Below are 19,244 nucleotides of genomic sequence, written 5' to 3'. Positions count from 1 at the left end.
TCCTGGTGAGACACTGCTTTATAAATTTGCATATTTTAAATCAGCAACCAATCAAATTCAGCCTGCCTGTTCCTGACCCAATGCTGTACCACAGGGAGAGTTGGAAAATTCTTAAAAAAACTGCAGGTTCCACAAGATCATACAGATGATTTTTAATCCGAATAGTTGGTCCAGATTAGCATCTGTCAAACAGCCAAAAGAGTGACACTGATCACTAGCGAGAAGGGACCTGCTAAGGTTGCAAGCGTGGAAACAAACGTTGTAGCATTCAAGCTACCTTTAAATTTTGAACAGTTGCACCACAGATCAAATGTACGGCAACATCTTTTATTAGTTTCCCCAAACAAACTAAGGAGCATATCAGCAACAACCGGCGATAATTATCGCTAAGCGCACTTAGCGCTAGGATAATTATCGCCGGCTAGCGTGGATTATTATCGCTGAGATAACGTGCTATTAGCAACGCTTATCTCAAAAACGATAAAAATCCTAACGCTAACTGCCTAACGTGAGATTATCGCTGGAAACCCAGCGATAATGTCACGAAGTGTGGCGTTAGCTTGCTGATAGGGACTCACAAACTTAGCCATGATATCCACCTTACATAGGATACCATGGCTAAGTCAGTCCTGAAGCAGGCGTAAGGAAAGTAGCAATAACAGGGGTTATCGCTACTTTTCCTGCCGCTATGCTTCATAGCGTGGGCCTTGATGATAGGAGAAATGTCGCTTAGCGACATTTCTCCTGTCATGTCAGGTCAGGTACGCCCACTTTGCATCTCATTAGAGATGCAAAGCTGGGCGTTAGGAATCCCGACGCTAATGCAAGGTTTCACGCGTTAGCGTGACCTTGCTAATTAGGCGATCATTTTTTATCACCAGCTTGATGATATGCCCCTAACTGTTCCCCAGTTCACATGTAAGACTCTAAGCAGACGATGAACTTCGACGGGGGTCCAGACTTAGTGAAAAACCTCTTGCAGCACATACGGGAGATAACGGAACCTATCACTTTCAGAAGAGCCCTGAATGCCTGGCTATCTAAGAAAGCGTTCACATGAACAACTTGTACTACCACCCAGCTTGAATTCATGCAGCTTTTCAAAGCTAAAAGACCTTTAGGTGTCTCAGCACTACAGAAGTATCCAAAATATAGTTTATGTTTTGTGTACAGAAGACTTTTTACACTGGGAAGTGAATACTTGCCAGAAACGTTTTGTATCTAATATTTATTAGAACAGGAATTGAACTTTTCAGTATATAATTCCGTTTTACAGCATATCCTCAAATGAAGAAAGGAACGGCCATCAACAGTAGACAGTTGTTTCAAAAATTAAACTCTGCCTGTGCCCTTCCTTTTTAGATCAGAACTTATCTGCAACACCTTTGGGCCACTTACAAATACTATTTCAATCTTGATTCTACATAACATATCAAGACAAAGAGTTTTATAACTCTATGCCAAGCTGTCCAAGGGTTACAGGAAGATATCACAAGAGCATTTTTTCTGCCACCTGGCTAAGCTCTCAGCAGATCAGTGATAGATAATTAAAACCTGACGCTGCAATCTATGCAGCTAACTAAAGTTTAATTCAGCATGATAGACTAAAGTTGAAGGCACTGGACAAACACAAGAAAGGGGACCAGGAAAATCGCCTCTTGGGGCAGGCTAAAAGGCTATCACAATATGGTCTCAACTTTGTAATTTTTACGTAAAAACAGACCATGGCTGGAAAAGCAGTCGGGCGATGCCCCAGACTCTTACAAAGCCAAGAAGAGGCAAAGGCTCTGGGTATTCACCTGGCCTGTCACCAAACTGTAAACTTCTACAATTTACGGCCTGGCGCCAGCCCACCTACCTCGTTTCATAGGTGTCGCAGCATAGTGGATATCCAAAATGGTGGCATTTGGGGTTCTAGCCATTACAGCTATAGAACTTTCAAGGCACAGGGCTTATGTTACTATTTACAACCAGCTGATATTCCGATTCTCTACATGAGGCTCTCAATCTTCCAGTGTTCTAAAATACCATAGCACAACGCTACAGGGGGCTACAATGGTCATTAAATACCCTCTGTTTGAGTTATAGACTCAAGTTAAAGCTGAGCTTCTATATCGAGGGGATAGAACATTTAATCAATGTGATACCCGAGGCAGAAAGTCTATACTGATATCACAACATTCCCGTCAATGAAGTAAGAATACTCTAACTTGAACCAGGAGAACCAAAAAAATGGCACTTGCTGGAGCAGGTGGCTCGTTCTGACCATTATTCGATCGTTGCAACTCCTCTGTCCCCCAATGGATCTTGCAAAATTCCAAAGTTCGAATGCATCAAGCCCTTGATGTACTAAGGGTTGCACAGGGGCTTGTTGGGAGCTGCAAGATTTTGTGCTGAGCACGCAAGCTTTTATAATGAATAGTAAACAGACGCAGTCCCTTACTTCTGCTTTGCACCGCACGAATTCCTGTGAAAACTTTAACAAATACCAAAGGAGTAGTTTTTCATCCTTAGCAGTCTAAGATCCACCGCAGCCTTGTAAGTTGTAAGAAGCCAGGGTGTTACGCTTCCTCTTACTCTAAACGGCCTAACTAGCATTAGCAGGTTTCTTTAAACAGTCTATTCGAAAGAGTGATAAATCGTTTGAGTAGCAGTAGTTGCCTTGCAGAAGTCTAGGCTCTACAAATGGCTCATACGCACAATCCATTTAAAATGTACTCTTTACTATCCATGTTCGAAAAACAAAGCTTTTTTTATAAATAACATACCAAATTATCAACTGATGGTGAGAGGTGCCTTTCAAAGAGAACCTCTAGCAAAAACCACAAGTCCAAGAAAGCTCAACAGCTTCTAATAAGTATTCATATACTCAACAGTTAAGTTACAAGAAACCAAAGAAATCAAAAAAGAAATGACAAACTAAACAAGAAATTAGAAACTGATAGACTTTCTTACACCCAAAAATAAAAGCTAACCACTCAGTTTGTGTTCTCTTTCTCCAATCCTCCTGAAAGGAACAGGAACGATCATCAATAGCAAACAGCAGCTACAGGAATGCAACACTGTTCACTCACTTCACGCCCAAAAGAGAAAACTACAATTCTTCCTCATGGTTAGCGAAGACCATACACTTTCAAACACATTTCCTCAGTTAAAAACTATAGAAATGATGCCTGAAAGTATAGTCTTAACAAAATTCTTTATAGCTCACACAGACAGAAAGGGTGGAAACCCTTCCTACTTACAGTAAGACAAGGTTCGGCATCATCAACGGAAATAAAAACATATAAATATAAACATATTTTTTACTCCACAAGATAATATTCCACAGATGCACACGCATACGCTTTTATTTACATTAAAGCCTACTCAATAGATCCTGGTGAGACACTGCTTTATAAATTTGCATATTTTAAATCAGCAACCAATCAAATTCAGCCTGCCTGTTCCTGACCCAATGCTGTACCACAGGGAGAGTTGGAAAATTTCTTCAAAAAACTGCAGGTTCCACAAGATCATACAGATGATTTTTAATCCGAATAGTTGGTCCAGATTAGCATCTGTCAAACAGCCAAAAGAGTGACACTGATCACTAGCGAGAAGGGACCTGCTAAGGTTGCAAGCGTGGAAACAAACGTTGTAGCATTCAAGCTACCTTTAAATTTTGAACAGTTGCACCACAGATCAAATGTACGGCAACATCTTTGATTAGTTTCCCCAAACAAACTAAGGGGCATATCAGCAACAACCGGCGATAATTATCGCTAAGCGCACTTAGCGCTAGGATAATTATCGCCGGCTAGCGTGGATTATTATCGCTGAGATAACGTGCTATTAGCAACGCTTATCTCAAAAACGATAAAAATCCTAACGCTAACTGCCTAACGTGAGATTATCGCTGGAAACCCAGCGATAATGTCACGAAGTGTGGCGTTAGCTTGCTGATAGGGACTCACAAACTTAGCCATGATATCCACCTTACATAGGATACCATGGCTAAGTCAGTCCTGAAGCAGGCGTAAGGAAAGTAGCAATAACAGGGGTTATCGCTACTTTTCCTGCCGCTATGCTTCATAGCGTGGGCCTTGATGATAGGAGAAATGTCGCTTAGCGACATTTCTCCTGTCATGTCAGGTCAGGTACGCCCACTTTGCATCTCATTAGAGATGCAAAGCTGGGCGTTAGGAATCCCGACGCTAATGCAAGGTTTCACGCGTTAGCGTGACCTTGCTAATTAGGCGATCATTTTTTATCACCAGCTTGATGATATGCCCCTAACTGTTCCCCAGTTCACATGTAAGACTCTAAGCAGACGATGAACTTCGACGGGGGTCCAGACTTAGTGAAAAACCTCTTGCAGCACATACGGGAGATAACGGAACCTATCACTTTCAGAAGAGCCCTGAATGCCTGGCTATCTAAGAAAGCGTTCACATGAACAACTTGTACTACCACCCAGCTTGAATTCATGCAGTTTTTCAAAGCTAAAAGACCTTTAGGTGTCTCAGCACTACAGAAGTATCCAAAATATAGTTTATGTTTTGTGTACAGAAGACTTATTACACTGGGAAGTGAATACTTGCCAGAAACGTTTTGTATCTAATATTTATTAGAACAGGAATTGAACTTTTCAGTATATAATTCCGTTTTACAGCATATCCTCAAATGAAGAAAGGAACGGCCATCAACAGTAGACAGTTGTTTCAAAAATTAAACTCTGCCTGTGCCCTTCCTTTTTAGATCAGAACTTATCTGCAACACCTTTGGGCCACTTACAAATACTATTTCAATCTTGATTCTACATAACATATCAAGACAAAGAGTTTTATAACTCTATGCCAAGCTGTCCAAGGGTTACAGGAAGATATCACAAGAGCATTTTTTCTGCCACCTGGCTAAGCTCTCAGCAGATCAGTGATAGATAATTAAAACCTGACGCTGCAATCTATGCAGCTAACTAAAGTTTAATTCAGCATGATAGACTAAAGTTGAAGGCACTGGACAAACACAAGAAAGGGGACCAGGAAAATCGCCTCTTGGGGCAGGCTAAAAGGCTATCACAATATGGTCTCAACTTTGTAATTTTTACGTAAAAACAGACCATGGCTGGAAAAGCAGTCGGGCGATGCCCCAGACTCTTACAAAGCCAAGAAGAGGCAAAGGCTCTGGGTATTCACCTGGCCTGTCACCAAACTGTAAACTTCTACAATTTACGGCCTGGCGCCAGCCCACCTACCTCGTTTCATAGGTGTCGCAGCATAGTGGATATCCAAAATGGTGGCATTTGGGGTTCTAACCATTACAGCTATAGAACTTTCAAGGCACAGGGCTTATTTTACTATTTACAACCAGCTGATATTCCGATTCTCTACATGAGGCTCTCAATCTTCCAGTGTTCTAAAATACCATAGGTCAACGCTACAGGGGGCTACAATGGTCATTAAATACCCTCTGTTTGAGTTATAGACTCAAGTTAAAGCTGAGCTTCTATATCGAGGGGATAGAACATTTAATCAATGTGATACCCGAGGCAGAAAGTCTATACTGATATCACAACATTCCAGTCAATGAAGTAAGAATACTCTAACTTGAACCAGGAGAACCAAAAAAATGGCACTTGCTGGAGCAGGTGGCTCGTTCTGACCATTATTCGATCGTTGCAACTCCTCTGTCCCCAATGGATCTTGCGAAATTCCAAAGTTCGAATGCATCAAGCCCTTGATGTACTAAGGGTTGCACAGGGGCTTGTTGGGAGCTGCAAGATTTTGTGCTGAGCACGCAAGCTTTTATAATGAAAAGTAAACAGACGCAGTCCCTTACTTCTGCTTTGCACCGCACGAATTCCTGTGAAAACTTTAACAAATACCAAAGGAGTAGTTTTTCATCCTTAGCAGTCTAAGATCCACCGCAGCCTTGTAAGTTGTAAGAAGCCAGGGTGTTACGCTTCCTCTTACTCTAAACGGCCTAACTAGCATTAGCAGGTTTCTTTAAACAGTCTATTCGAAAGAGTGATAAATCGTTTGAGTAGCAGTAGTTGCCTTGCAGAAGTCTAGGCTCTACAAATGGCTCATACGCACAATCCATTTAAAATGTACTCTTTACTATCCATGTTCGAAAAACAAAGCTTTTTTTATAAATAACATACCAAATTATCAACTGATGGTGAGAGGTGCCTTTCAAAGAGAACCTCTAGCAAAAACCACAAGTCCAAGAAAGCTCAACAGCTTCTAATAAGTATTCATATACTCAACAGTTAAGTTACAAGAAACCAAAGAAGAAATGACAAACTAAACAAGAAATTAGAAACTGATAGACTTTCTTACACCCAAAAATAAAAGCTAACCACTCAGTTTGTGTTCTCTTTCTCCAATCCTCCTGAAAGGAACAGGAACGATCATCAATAGCAAACAGCAGCTACAGGAATGCAACACTGTTCACTCACTTCACGCCCAAAAGAGAAAACTACAATTCTTCCTCATGGTTAGCGAAGACCATACACTTTCAAACACATTTCCTCAGTTAAAAACTATAGAAATGATGCCTGAAAGTATAGTCTTAACAAAATTCTTTATAGCTCACACAGACAGAAAGGGTGGAAACCCTTCCTACTTACAGTAAGACAAGGTTCGGCATCATCAACGGAAATAAAAACATATAAATATAAACATATTTTTTACTCCACAAAATAATACTCCACAGATGCACACGCATACGCTTTTATTTACATTAAAGCCTACTCAATAGATCCTGGTGAGACACTGCTTTATAAATTTGCATATTTTAAATCAGCAACCAATCAAATTCAGCCTGCCTGTTCCTGACCCAATGCTGTACCACAGGGAGAGTTGGAAAATTTCTTCAAAAAACTGCAGGTTCCACAAGATCATACAGATGATTTTTAATCCGAATAGTTGGTCCAGATTAGCATCTGTCAAACAGCCAAAAGAGTGACACTGATCACTAGCGAGAAGGGACCTGCTAAGGTTGCAAGCGTGGAAACAAACGTTGTAGCATTCAAGCTACCTTTAAATTTTGAACAGTTGCACCACAGATCAAATGTACGGCAACATCTTTGATTAGTTTCCCCAAACAAACTAAGGGGCATATCAGCAACAACCGGCGATAATTATCGCTAAGCGCACTTAGCGCTAGGATAATTATCGCCGGCTAGCGTGGATTATTATCGCTGAGATAACGTGCTATTAGCAACGCTTATCTCAAAAACGATAAAAATCCTAACGCTAACTGCCTAACGTGAGATTATCGCTGGAAACCCAGCGATAATGTCACGAAGTGTGGCGTTAGCTTGCTGATAGGGACTCACAAACTTAGCCATGATATCCACCTTACATAGGATACCATGGCTAAGTCAGTCCTGAAGCAGGCGTAAGGAAAGTAGCAATAACAGGGGTTATCGCTACTTTTCCTGCCGCTATGCTTCATAGCGTGGGCCTTGATGATAGGAGAAATGTCGCTTAGCGACATTTCTCCTGTCATGTCAGGTCAGGTACGCCCACTTTGCATCTCATTAGAGATGTAAAGCTGGGCGTTAGGAATCCCGACGCTAATGCAAGGTTTCACGCGTTAGCGTGACCTTGCTAATTAGGCGATCATTTTTTATCACCAGCTTGATGATATGCCCCTAACTGTTCCCCAGTTCACATGTAAGACTCTAAGCAGACGATGAACTTCGACGGGGGTCCAGACTTAGTGAAAAACCTCTTGCAGCACATACGGGAGATAACGGAACCTATCACTTTCAGAAGAGCCCTGAATGCCTGGCTATCTAAGAAAGCGTTCACATGAACAACTTGTACTACCACCCAGCTTGAATTCATGCAGTTTTTCAAAGCTAAAAGACCTTTAGGTGTCTCAGCACTACAGAAGTATCCAAAATATAGTTTATGTTTTGTGTACAGAAGACTTATTACACTGGGAAGTGAATACTTGCCAGAAACGTTTTGTATCTAATATTTATTAGAACAGGAATTGAACTTTTCAGTATATAATTCCGTTTTACAGCATATCCTCAAATGAAGAAAGGAACGGCCATCAACAGTAGACAGTTGTTTCAAAAATTAAACTCTGCCTGTGCCCTTCCTTTTTAGATCAGAACTTATCTGCAACACCTTTGGGCCACTTACAAATACTATTTCAATCTTGATTCTACATAACATATCAAGACAAAGAGTTTTATAACTCTATGCCAAGCTGTCCAAGGGTTACAGGAAGATATCACAAGAGCATTTTTTCTGCCACCTGGCTAAGCTCTCAGCAGATCAGTGATAGATAATTAAAACCTGACGCTGCAATCTATGCAGCTAACTAAAGTTTAATTCAGCATGATAGACTAAAGTTGAAGGCACTGGACAAACACAAGAAAGGGGACCAGGAAAATCGCCTCTTGGGGCAGGCTAAAAGGCTATCACAATATGGTCTCAACTTTGTAATTTTTACGTAAAAACAGACCATGGCTGGAAAAGCAGTCGGGCGATGCCCCAGACTCTTACAAAGCCAAGAAGAGGCAAAGGCTCTGGGTATTCACCTGGCCTGTCACCAAACTGTAAACTTCTACAATTTACGGCCTGGCGCCAGCCCACCTACCTCGTTTCATAGGTGTCACAGCATAGTGGATATCCAAAATGGTGGCATTTGGGGTTCTTACCATTACAGCTATAGAACTTTCAAGGCACAGGGCTTATTTTACTATTTACAACCAGCTGATATTCCGATTCTCTACATGAGGCTCTCAATCTTCCAGTGTTCTAAAATACCATAGGACAACGCTACAGGGGGCTACAATGGTCATTAAATACCCTCTGTTTGAGTTATAGACTCAAGTTAAAGCTGAGCTTCTATATCGAGGGGATAGAACATTTAATCAATGTGATACCCGAGGCAGAAAGTCTATACTGATATCACAACATTGCAGTCAATGAAGTAAGAATACTCTAACTTGAACCAGGAGAACCAAAAAAATGGCACTTGCTGGAGCAGGTGGCTCGTTCTGACCATTATTCGATCGTTGCAACTCCTCTGTCCCCAATGGATCTTGCGAAATTCCAAAGTTCGAATGCATCAAGCCCTTGATGTACTAAGGGTTGCACAGGGGCTTGTTGGGAGCTGCAAGATTTTGTGCTGAGCACGCAAGCTTTTATAATGAAAAGTAAACAGACGCAGTCCCTTACTTCTGCTTTGCACCGCACGAATTCCTGTGAAAACTTTAACAAATACCAAAGGAGTAGTTTTTCATCCTTAGCAGTCTAAGATCCACCGCAGCCTTGTAAGTTGTAAGAAGCCAGGGTGTTACGCTTCCTCTTACTCTAAACGGCCTAACTAGCATTAGCAGGTTTCTTTAAACAGTCTATTCGAAAGAGTGATAAATCGTTTGAGTAGCAGTAGTTGCCTTGCAGAAGTCTAGGCTCTACAAATGGCTCATACGCACAATCCATTTAAAATGTACTCTTTACTATCCATGTTCGAAAAACAAAGCTTTTTTTATAAATAACATACCAAATTATCAACTGATGGTGAGAGGTGCCTTTCAAAGAGAACCTCTAGCAAAAACCACAAGTCCAAGAAAGCTCAACAGCTTCTAATAAGTATTCATATACTCAACAGTTAAGTTACAAGAAACCAAAGAAATCAAAAAAGAAATGACAAACTAAACAAGAAATTAGAAACTGATAGACTTTCTTACACCCAAAAATAAAAGCTAACCACTCAGTTTGTGTTCTCTTTCTCCAATCCTCCTGAAAGGAACAGGAACGATCATCAATAGCAAACAGCAGCTACAGGAATGCAACACTGTTCACTCACTTCACGCCCAAAAGAGAAAACTACAATTCTTCCTCATGGTTAGCGAAGACCATACACATTCAAACACATTTCCTCAGTTAAAAACTATAGAAATGATGCCTGAAAGTATAGTCTTAACAAAATTCTTTATAGCTCACACAGACAGAAAGGGTGGAAACCCTTCCTACTTACAGTAAGACAAGGTTCGGCATCATCAACGGAAATAAAAACATATAAATATAAACATATTTTTTACTCCACAAGATAATATTCCACAGATGCACACGCATACGCTTTTATTTACATTAAAGCCTACTCAATAGATCTTGGTGAGACACTGCTTTATAAATTTGCATATTTTAAATCAGCAACCAATCAAATTCAGCCTGCCTGTTCCTGACCCAATGCTGTACCACAGGGAGAGTTGGAAAATTTCTTCAAAAAACTGCAGGTTCCACAAGATCATACAGATGATTTTTAATCCGAATAGTTGGTCCAGATTAGCATCTGTCAAACAGCCAAAAGAGTGACACTGATCACTAGCGAGAAGGGACCTGCTAAGGTTGCAAGCGTGGAAACAAACGTTGTAGCATTCAAGCTACCTTTAAATTTTGAACAGTTGCACCACAGATCAAATGTACGGCAACATCTTTGATTAGTTTCCCCAAACAAACTAAGGGGCATATCAGCAACAACCGGCGATAATTATCGCTAAGCGCACTTAGCGCTAGGATAATTATCGCCGGCTAGCGTGGATTATTATCGCTGAGATAACGTGCTATTAGCAACGCTTATCTCAAAAACGATAAAAATCCTAACGCTAACTGCCTAACGTGAGATTATCGCTGGAAACCCAGCGATAATGTCACAAAGTGTGGCGTTAGCTTGCTGATAGGGACTCACAAACTTAGCCATGATATCCACCTTACATAGGATACCATGGCTAAGTCAGTCCTGAAGCAGGCGTAAGGAAAGTAGCAATAACAGGGGTTATCGCTACTTTTCCTGCCGCTATGCTTCATAGCGTGGGCCTTGATGATAGGAGAAATGTCGCTTAGCGACATTTCTCCTGTCATGTCAGGTCAGGTACGCCCACTTTGCATCTCATTAGAGATGCAAAGCTGGGCGTTAGGAATCCCGACGCTAATGCAAGGTTTCACGCGTTAGCGTGACCTTGCTAATTAGGCGATCATTTTTTATCACCAGCTTGATGATATGCCCCTAACTGTTCCCCAGTTCACATGTAAGACTCTAAGCAGACGATGAACTTCGACGGGGGTCCAGACTTAGTGAAAAACCTCTTGCAGCACATACGGGAGATAACGGAACCTATCACTTTCAGAAGAGCCCTGAATGCCTGGCTATCTAAGAAAGCGTTCACATGAACAACTTGTACTACCACCCAGCTTGAATTCATGCAGTTTTTCAAAGCTAAAAGACCTTTAGGTGTCTCAGCACTACAGAAGTATCCAAAATATAGTTTATGTTTTGTGTACAGAAGACTTATTACACTGGGAAGTGAATACTTGCCAGAAACGTTTTGTATCTAATATTTATTAGAACAGGAATTGAACTTTTCAGTATATAATTCCGTTTTACAGCATATCCTCAAATGAAGAAAGGAACGGCCATCAACAGTAGACAGTTGTTTCAAAAATTAAACTCTGCCTGTGCCCTTCCTTTTTAGATCAGAACTTATCTGCAACACCTTTGGGCCACTTACAAATACTATTTCAATCTTGATTCTACATAACATATCAAGACAAAGAGTTTTATAACTCTATGCCAAGCTGTCCAAGGGTTACAGGAAGATATCACAAGAGCATTTTTTCTGCCACCTGGCTAAGCTCTCAGCAGATCAGTGATAGATAATTAAAACCTGACGCTGCAATCTATGCAGCTAACTAAAGTTTAATTCAGCATGATAGACTAAAGTTGAAGGCACTGGACAAACACAAGAAAGGGGACCAGGAAAATCGCCTCTTGGGGCAGGCTAAAAGGCTATCACAATATGGTCTCAACTTTGTAATTTTTACGTAAAAACAGACCATGGCTGGAAAAGCAGTCGGGCGATGCCCCAGACTCTTACAAAGCCAAGAAGAGGCAAAGGCTCTGGGTATTCACCTGGCCTGTCACCAAACTGTAAACTTCTACAATTTACGGCCTGGCGCCAGCCCACCTACCTCGTTTCATAGGTGTCGCAGCATAGTGGATATCCAAAATGGTGGCATTTGGGGTTCTAACCATTACAGCTATAGAACTTTCAAGGCACAGGGCTTATTTTACTATTTACAACCAGCTGATATTCCGATTCTCTACATGAGGCTCTCAATCTTCCAGTGTTCTAAAATACCATAGGTCAACGCTACAGGGGGCTACAATGGTCATTAAATACCCTCTGTTTGAGTTATAGACTCAAGTTAAAGCTGAGCTTCTATATCGAGGGGATAGAACATTTAATCAATGTGATACCCGAGGCAGAAAGTCTATACTGATATCACAACATTCCAGTCAATGAAGTAAGAATACTCTAACTTGAACCAGGAGAACCAAAAAAATGGCACTTGCTGGAGCAGGTGGCTCGTTCTGACCATTATTCGATCGTTGCAACTCCTCTGTCCCCAATGGATCTTGCGAAATTCCAAAGTTCGAATGCATCAAGCCCTTGATGTACTAAGGGTTGCACAGGGGCTTGTTGGGAGCTGCAAGATTTTGTGCTGAGCACGCAAGCTTTTATAATGAAAAGTAAACAGACGCAGTCCCTTACTTCTGCTTTGCACCGCACGAATTCCTGTGAAAACTTTAACAAATACCAAAGGAGTAGTTTTTCATCCTTAGCAGTCTAAGATCCACCGCAGCCTTGTAAGTTGTAAGAAGCCAGGGTGTTACGCTTCCTCTTACTCTAAACGGCCTAACTAGCATTAGCAGGTTTCTTTAAACAGTCTATTCGAAAGAGTGATAAATCGTTTGAGTAGCAGTAGTTGCCTTGCAGAAGTCTAGGCTCTACAAATGGCTCATACGCACAATCCATTTAAAATGTACTCTTTACTATCCATGTTCGAAAAACAAAGCTTTTTTTATAAATAACATACCAAATTATCAACTGATGGTGAGAGGTGCCTTTCAAAGAGAACCTCTTGCAAAAACCACAAGTCCAAGAAAGCTCAACAGCTTCTAATAAGTATTCATATACTCAACAGTTAAGTTACAAGAAACCAAAGAAATCAAAAAAGAAATGACAAACTAAACAAGAAATTAGAAACTGATAGACTTTCTTACACCCAAAAATAAAAGCTAACCACTCAGTTTGTGTTCTCTTTCTCCAATCCTCCTGAAAGGAACAGGAACGATCATCAATAGCAAACAGCAGCTACATGAATGCAACACTGTTCACTCACTTCACGCCCAAAAGAGAAAACTACAATTCTTCCTCGTGGTTAGCGAAGACCAGACACTTTCAAACACATTTCCTCAGTTAAAAACTATAGAAATGATCCCTGAAAGTATAGTCTTAACAAAATTCTTTATAGCTCACACAGACAGAAAGGGTGGAAACCCTTCCTACTTACAGTAAGACAAGGTTCGGCATCATCAACGGAAATAAAAACATATAAATATAAACATATTTTTTACTCCACAAGATAATATTCCACAGATGCACACGCATACGCTTTTATTTACATTAAAGCCTACTCAATAGATCCTGGTGAGACACTGCTTTATAAATTTGCATATTTTAAATCAGCAACCAATCAAATTCAGCCTGCCTGTTCCTGACCCAATGCTGTACCACAGGGAGAGTTGGAAAATTTCTTCAAAAAACTGCAGGTTCCACAAGATCATACAGATGATTTTTAATCCGAATAGTTGGTCCAGATTAGCATCTGTCAAACAGCCAAAAGAGTGACACTGATCACTAGCGAGAAGGGACCTGCTAAGGTTGCAAGCGTGGAAACAAACGTTGTAGCATTCAAGCTACCTTTAAATTTTGAACAGTTGCACCACAGATCAAATGTACGGCAACATCTTTGATTAGTTTCCCCAAACAAACTAAGGGGCATATCAGCAACAACCGGCGATAATTATCGCTAAGCGCACTTAGCGCTAGGATAATTATCGCCGGCTAGCGTGGATTATTATCGCTGAGATAACGTGCTATTAGCAACGCTTATCTCAAAAACGATAAAAATCCTAACGCTAACTGCCTAACGTGAGATTATCGCTGGAAACCCAGCGATAATGTCACGAAGTGTGGCGTTAGCTTGCTGATAGGGACTCACAAACTTAGCCATGATATCCACCTTACATAGGATACCATGGCTAAGTCAGTCCTGAAGCAGGCGTAAGGAAAGTAGCAATAACAGGGGTTATCGCTACTTTTCCTGCCGCTATGCTTCATAGCGTGGGCCTTGATGATAGGAGAAATGTCGCTTAGCGACATTTCTCCTGTCATGTCAGGTCAGGTACGCCCACTTTGCATCTCATTAGAGATGCAAAGCTGGGCGTTAGGAATCCCGACGCTAATGCAAGGTTTCACGCGTTAGCGTGACCTTGCTAATTAGGCGATCATTTTTTATCACCAGCTTGATGATATGCCCCTAACTGTTCCCCAGTTCACATGTAAGACTCTAAGCAGACGATGAACTTCGACGGGGGTCCAGACTTAGTGAAAAACCTCTTGCAGCACATACGGGAGATAACGGAACCTATCACTTTCAGAAGAGCCCTGAATGCCTGGCTATCTAAGAAAGCGTTCACATGAACAACTTGTACTACCACCCAGCTTGAATTCATGCAGTTTTTCAAAGCTAAAAGACCTTTAGGTGTCTCAGCACTACAGAAGTATCCAAAATATAGTTTATGTTTTGTGTACAGAAGACTTATATAGTTTATGTTTTGTGTACAGAAGACTTATTACACTGGGAAGTGAATACTTGCCAGAAACGTTTTGTATCTAATATTTATTAGAACAGGAATTGAACTTTTCAGTATATAATTCCGTTTTACAGCATATCCTCAAATGAAGAAAGGAACGGCCATCAACAGTAGACAGTTGTTTCAAAAATTAAACTCTGCCTGTGCCCTTCCTTTTTAGATCAGAACTTATCTGCAACACCTTTGGGCCACTTACAAATACTATTTCAATCTTGATTCTACATAACATATCAAGACAAAGAGTTTTATAACTCTATGCCAAGCTGTCCAAGGGTTACAGGAAGATATCACAAGAGCATTTTTTCTGCCACCTGGCTAAGCTCTCAGCAGATCAGTGATAGATAATTAAAACCTGACGCTGCAATCTATGCAGCTAACTAAAGTTTAATTCAGCATGATAGACTAAAGTTGAAGGCACTGGACAAACACAAGAAAGGGGACCAGGAAAATCGCCTCTTGGGGCAGGCTAAAAGGCTATCACAATATGGTCTCAACTTTGTAATTTTTACGTAAAAACAGACCATGGCTGGAAAAGCAGTCGGGCGATGCCCCAGACTCTTACAAAGCCAAGAAGAGGCAAAGGCTCTGGGTATTCACCTGGCCTGTCACCAAACTGTAAACTTCTACAATTTACGGCCTGGCGCCAGCCCACCTACCTCGTTTCATAGGTGTCGCAGCATAGTGGATATCGAAAATGGTGGCATTTGGGGTTCTACCCAATACAGCTTTAGAACTTTCAAGGCACAGGGCTTATGTTACTATTTACAACCAGCTGATATTCCAATTCTCTACATGAGGCTCTCAATCTTCCAGTGTTCTAAAATACCATAGGACAACGCTACAGGGGGCTACAATGGTCATTAAATACCCTCTGTTTGAGTTATAGACTCAAGTTAAAGCTGAGCTTCTATATCGAGGGGATAGAACATTTAATCAATGTGATACCCGAGGCAGAAAGTCTATACTGATATCACAACATTGCAGTCAATGAAGTAAGAATACTCTAACTTGAACCAGGAGAACCAAAAAAATGGCACTTGCAGGAGCAGGTGGCTCGTTCTGACCATTATTCGATCGTTGCAACTCCTCTGTCCCCAATGGATCTTGCAAAATTCCAAAGTTCGAATGCATCAAGCCCTTGATGTACTAAGGGTTGCACAGGGGCTTGTTGGGAGCTGCAAGATTTTGTGCTGAGCACGCAAGCTTTTATAATGAAAAGTAAACAGACGCAGTCCCTTACTTCTGCTTTGCACCGCATGAATTCCTGTGAAAACTTTAACAAATACCAAAGGAGTAGTTTTTCATCCTTAGCAGTCTAAGATCCACCGCAGCCTAGTAAGTTGTAAGAAGCCAGGGTGTTACGCTTCCTCTTACTCTAAACGGCCAAACTAGCATTAGCAGGTTTCTTTAAACAGTCTATTCGAAAGAGGGATAAATCGTTTGAGTAGCAGTAGTTGCCTTGCAGAAGTCTAGGCTCTACAAATGGCTCATACGCACAATCCATTTAAAATGTACTCTTTACTATCCATGTTCGAAAAACAAAGCTTTTTTTATAAATAACATACCAAATTATCAACTGATGGTGAGAGGTGCCTTTCAAAGAGAACCTCTTGCAAAAACCACAAGTCCAAGAAAGCTCAACAGCTTCTAATAAGTATTCATATACTCAACAGTTAATTTACAAGAAACCAAAGAAATCAAAACAGAAATGACAAACTAAACAAGAAATTAGAAACTGATAGACTTTCTTACACCCAAAAATAAAAGCTAACCACTCAGTTTGTGTTCTCTTTCTCCAATCCTCCTGAAAGGAACAGGAACGATCATCAATAGCAAACAGCAGCTACAGGAACGCAACACTGTTCACTCACTTCACGCCCAAAAGAAAAAACTACAATTCTTCCTCGTGGTTAGCGAAGACCAGACACTTTCAAACACATTTCCTCAGTTAAAAACTATAGAAATGATCCCTGAAAGTATAGTCTTAACAAAATTCTTTATAGCTCACACAGACAGAAAGGGTGGAAACCCTTCCTACTTACAGTAAGACAAGGTTCGGCATCATCAACGGAAATAAAAACATATAAATATAAACATATTTTTTACTCCACAAGATAATATTCCACAGATGCACACGCATACGCCTTTATTTACATTAAAGCCTACTCAATAGATCCTGGTGAGACACTGCTTTATAAATTTGCATATTTTAAATCAGCAACCAATCAAATTCAGCCTGCCTGTTCCTGACCCAATGCTGTACCACAGGGAGAGTTGGAAAATTCTTCAAAAAACTGCAGGTTCCACAAGATCATACAGATGATTTTTAATCCGAATAGTTGGTCCAGATTAGCATCTGTCAAACAGCCAAAAGAGTGACACTGATCACTAGCGAGAAGGGACCTGCTAAGGTTGCAAGCGTGGAAACAAACGTTGTAGCATTCAAGCTACCTTTAAATTTTGAACAATTGCACCACAGATCAAATGTACGGCAACATCTTTGATTAGTTTCCCCAAACAAACTAAGGGGCATATCAGCAACAACCGGCGATAATTATCGCTAAGCGCACTTAGCGCTAGGATAATTATCGCCGGCTAGCGTGGATTATTATCGCTGAGATAACGTGCTATTAGCAACGCTTATCTCAAAAACGATAAAAATCCTAACGCTAACTGCCTAACGTGAGATTATCGCTGGAAACCCAGCGATAATGTCACAAAGTGTGGCGTTAGCTTGCTGATAGGGACTCACAAACTTAGCCATGATATCCACCTTACATAGGATACCATGGCTAAGTCAGTCCTGAAGCAGGCGTAAGGAAAGTAGCAATAACAGGGGTTATCGCTACTTTTCCTGCCGCTATGCTTCATAGCGTGGGCCTTGATGATAGGAGAAATGTCGCTTAGCGACATTTCTCCTGTCATGTCAGGTCAGGTACGCCCACTTTGCATCTCATTAGAGATGCAAAGCTGGGCGTTAGGAATCCCGACGCTAATGCAAGGTTTCACGCGTTAGCGTGACCTTGCTAATTAGGCGATCATTTTTTATCACCAGCTTGATGATATGCCCCTAACTGTTCCCCAGTTCACATGTAAGACTCTAAGCAGACGATGAACTTCGACGGGGGTCCAGACTTAGTGAAAAACCTCTTGCAGCACATACGGGAGATAACGGAACCTATCACTTTCAGAAGAGCCCTGAATGCCTGGCTATCTAAGAAAGCGTTCACATGAACAACTTGTACTACCACCCAGCTTGAATTCATGCAGTTTTTCAAAGCTAAAAGACCTTTAGGTGTCTCAGCACTACAGAAGTATCCAAAATATAGTTTATGTTTTGTGTACAGAAGACTTTTTACACTGGGAAGTGAATACTTGCCAGAAACGTTTTGTATCTAATATTTATTAGAACAGGAATTGAACGTTTCAGTATATAATTCCGTTTTACAGCATATCCTCAAATGAAGAAAGGAACGGCCATCAACAGTAGACAGTTGTTTCAAAAATTAAACTCTGCCTGTGCCCTTCCTTTTTAGATCAGAACTTATCTGCAACACCTTTGGGCCACTTACAAATACTATTTCAATCTTGATTCTACATAACATATCAAGACAAAGAGTTTTATAACTCTATGCCAAGCTGTCCAAGGGTTACAGGAAGATATCACAAGAGCATTTTTTCTGCCACCTGGCTAAGCTCTCAGCAGATCAGTGATAGATAATTAAAACCTGACGCTGCAATCTATGCAGCTAACTAAAGTTTAATTCAGCATGATAGACTAAAGTTGAAGGCACTGGACAAACACAAGAAAGGGGACCAGGAAAATCGCCTCTTGGGGCAGGCTAAAAGGCTATCACAATATGGTCTCAACTTTGTAATTTTTACGTAAAAACAGACCATGGCTGGAAAAGCAGTCGGGCGATGCCCCAGACTCTTACAAAGCCAAGAAGAGGCAAAGGCTCTGGGTATTCACCTGGCCTGTCACCAAACTGTAAACTTCTACAATTTACGGCCTGGCGCCAGCCCACCTACCTCGTTTCATAGGTGTCGCAGCATAGTGGATATCCAAAATGGTGGCATTTGGGGTTCTAGCCATTACAGCTATAGAACTTTCAAGGCACAGGGCTTATGTTACTATTTACAACCAGCTGATATTCCGATTCTCTACATGAGGCTCTCAATCTTCCAGTGTTCTAAAATACCATAGGACAACGCTACAGGGGGCTACAATGGTCATTAAATACCCTCTGTTTGAGTTATAGACTCAAGTTAAAGCTGAGCTTCTATATCGAGGGGATAGAACATTTAATCAATGTGATACCCGAGGCAGAAAGTCTATACTGATATCACAACATTCCCGTCAATGAAGTTACAATACTCTAACTTGAACCAGGAGAACCAAAAAAATGGCACTTGCTGGAGCAGGTGGCTCGTTCTGACCATTATTCGATCGTTGCAACTCCTCTGTCCCCAATGGATCTTGCAAAATTCCAAAGTTCGAATGCATCAAG

At 41.0% G+C, this 19,244-nt stretch overlaps 5 non-coding genes across 5 annotated transcripts; all 5 read right to left on the bottom strand.

Annotated features, from left to right (window-relative positions):
* Positions 1-2,973: 2,973 nt before the first annotated feature.
* LOC146858723 (small nucleolar RNA U3) lies at positions 2,974-3,189 on the bottom strand. The gene has a single exon (XR_014980250.1). It is a non-coding gene; the product is annotated as a small nucleolar RNA U3 (small nucleolar RNA).
* A 3,152-nt stretch (positions 3,190-6,341) lies between these two features.
* On the bottom strand, positions 6,342-6,557 carry LOC146858722 (small nucleolar RNA U3). The gene has a single exon (XR_014980249.1). It is a non-coding gene; the product is annotated as a small nucleolar RNA U3 (small nucleolar RNA).
* Positions 6,558-9,718: 3,161 nt separating this feature from the next.
* On the bottom strand, positions 9,719-9,934 carry LOC146858721 (small nucleolar RNA U3). The gene has a single exon (XR_014980256.1). It is a non-coding gene; the product is annotated as a small nucleolar RNA U3 (small nucleolar RNA).
* Positions 9,935-13,095: 3,161 nt separating this feature from the next.
* Positions 13,096-13,311, bottom strand: LOC146858720 (small nucleolar RNA U3). The gene has a single exon (XR_014980595.1). It is a non-coding gene; the product is annotated as a small nucleolar RNA U3 (small nucleolar RNA).
* A 3,192-nt stretch (positions 13,312-16,503) lies between these two features.
* LOC146858719 (small nucleolar RNA U3) lies at positions 16,504-16,719 on the bottom strand. The gene has a single exon (XR_014980672.1). It is a non-coding gene; the product is annotated as a small nucleolar RNA U3 (small nucleolar RNA).
* Positions 16,720-19,244: the final 2,525 nt, after the last annotated feature.

This window comes from Triturus cristatus, chromosome 3_2, assembly GCF_964204655.1.
Source record: "Triturus cristatus chromosome 3_2, aTriCri1.1, whole genome shotgun sequence".
In the NCBI taxonomy this organism is placed as follows: Eukaryota; Metazoa; Chordata; class Amphibia; order Caudata; family Salamandridae; genus Triturus; species Triturus cristatus.
Note: the sequence above shows the minus strand (reverse complement) of the source record. Positions and strands in the feature narration are given on the sequence as shown.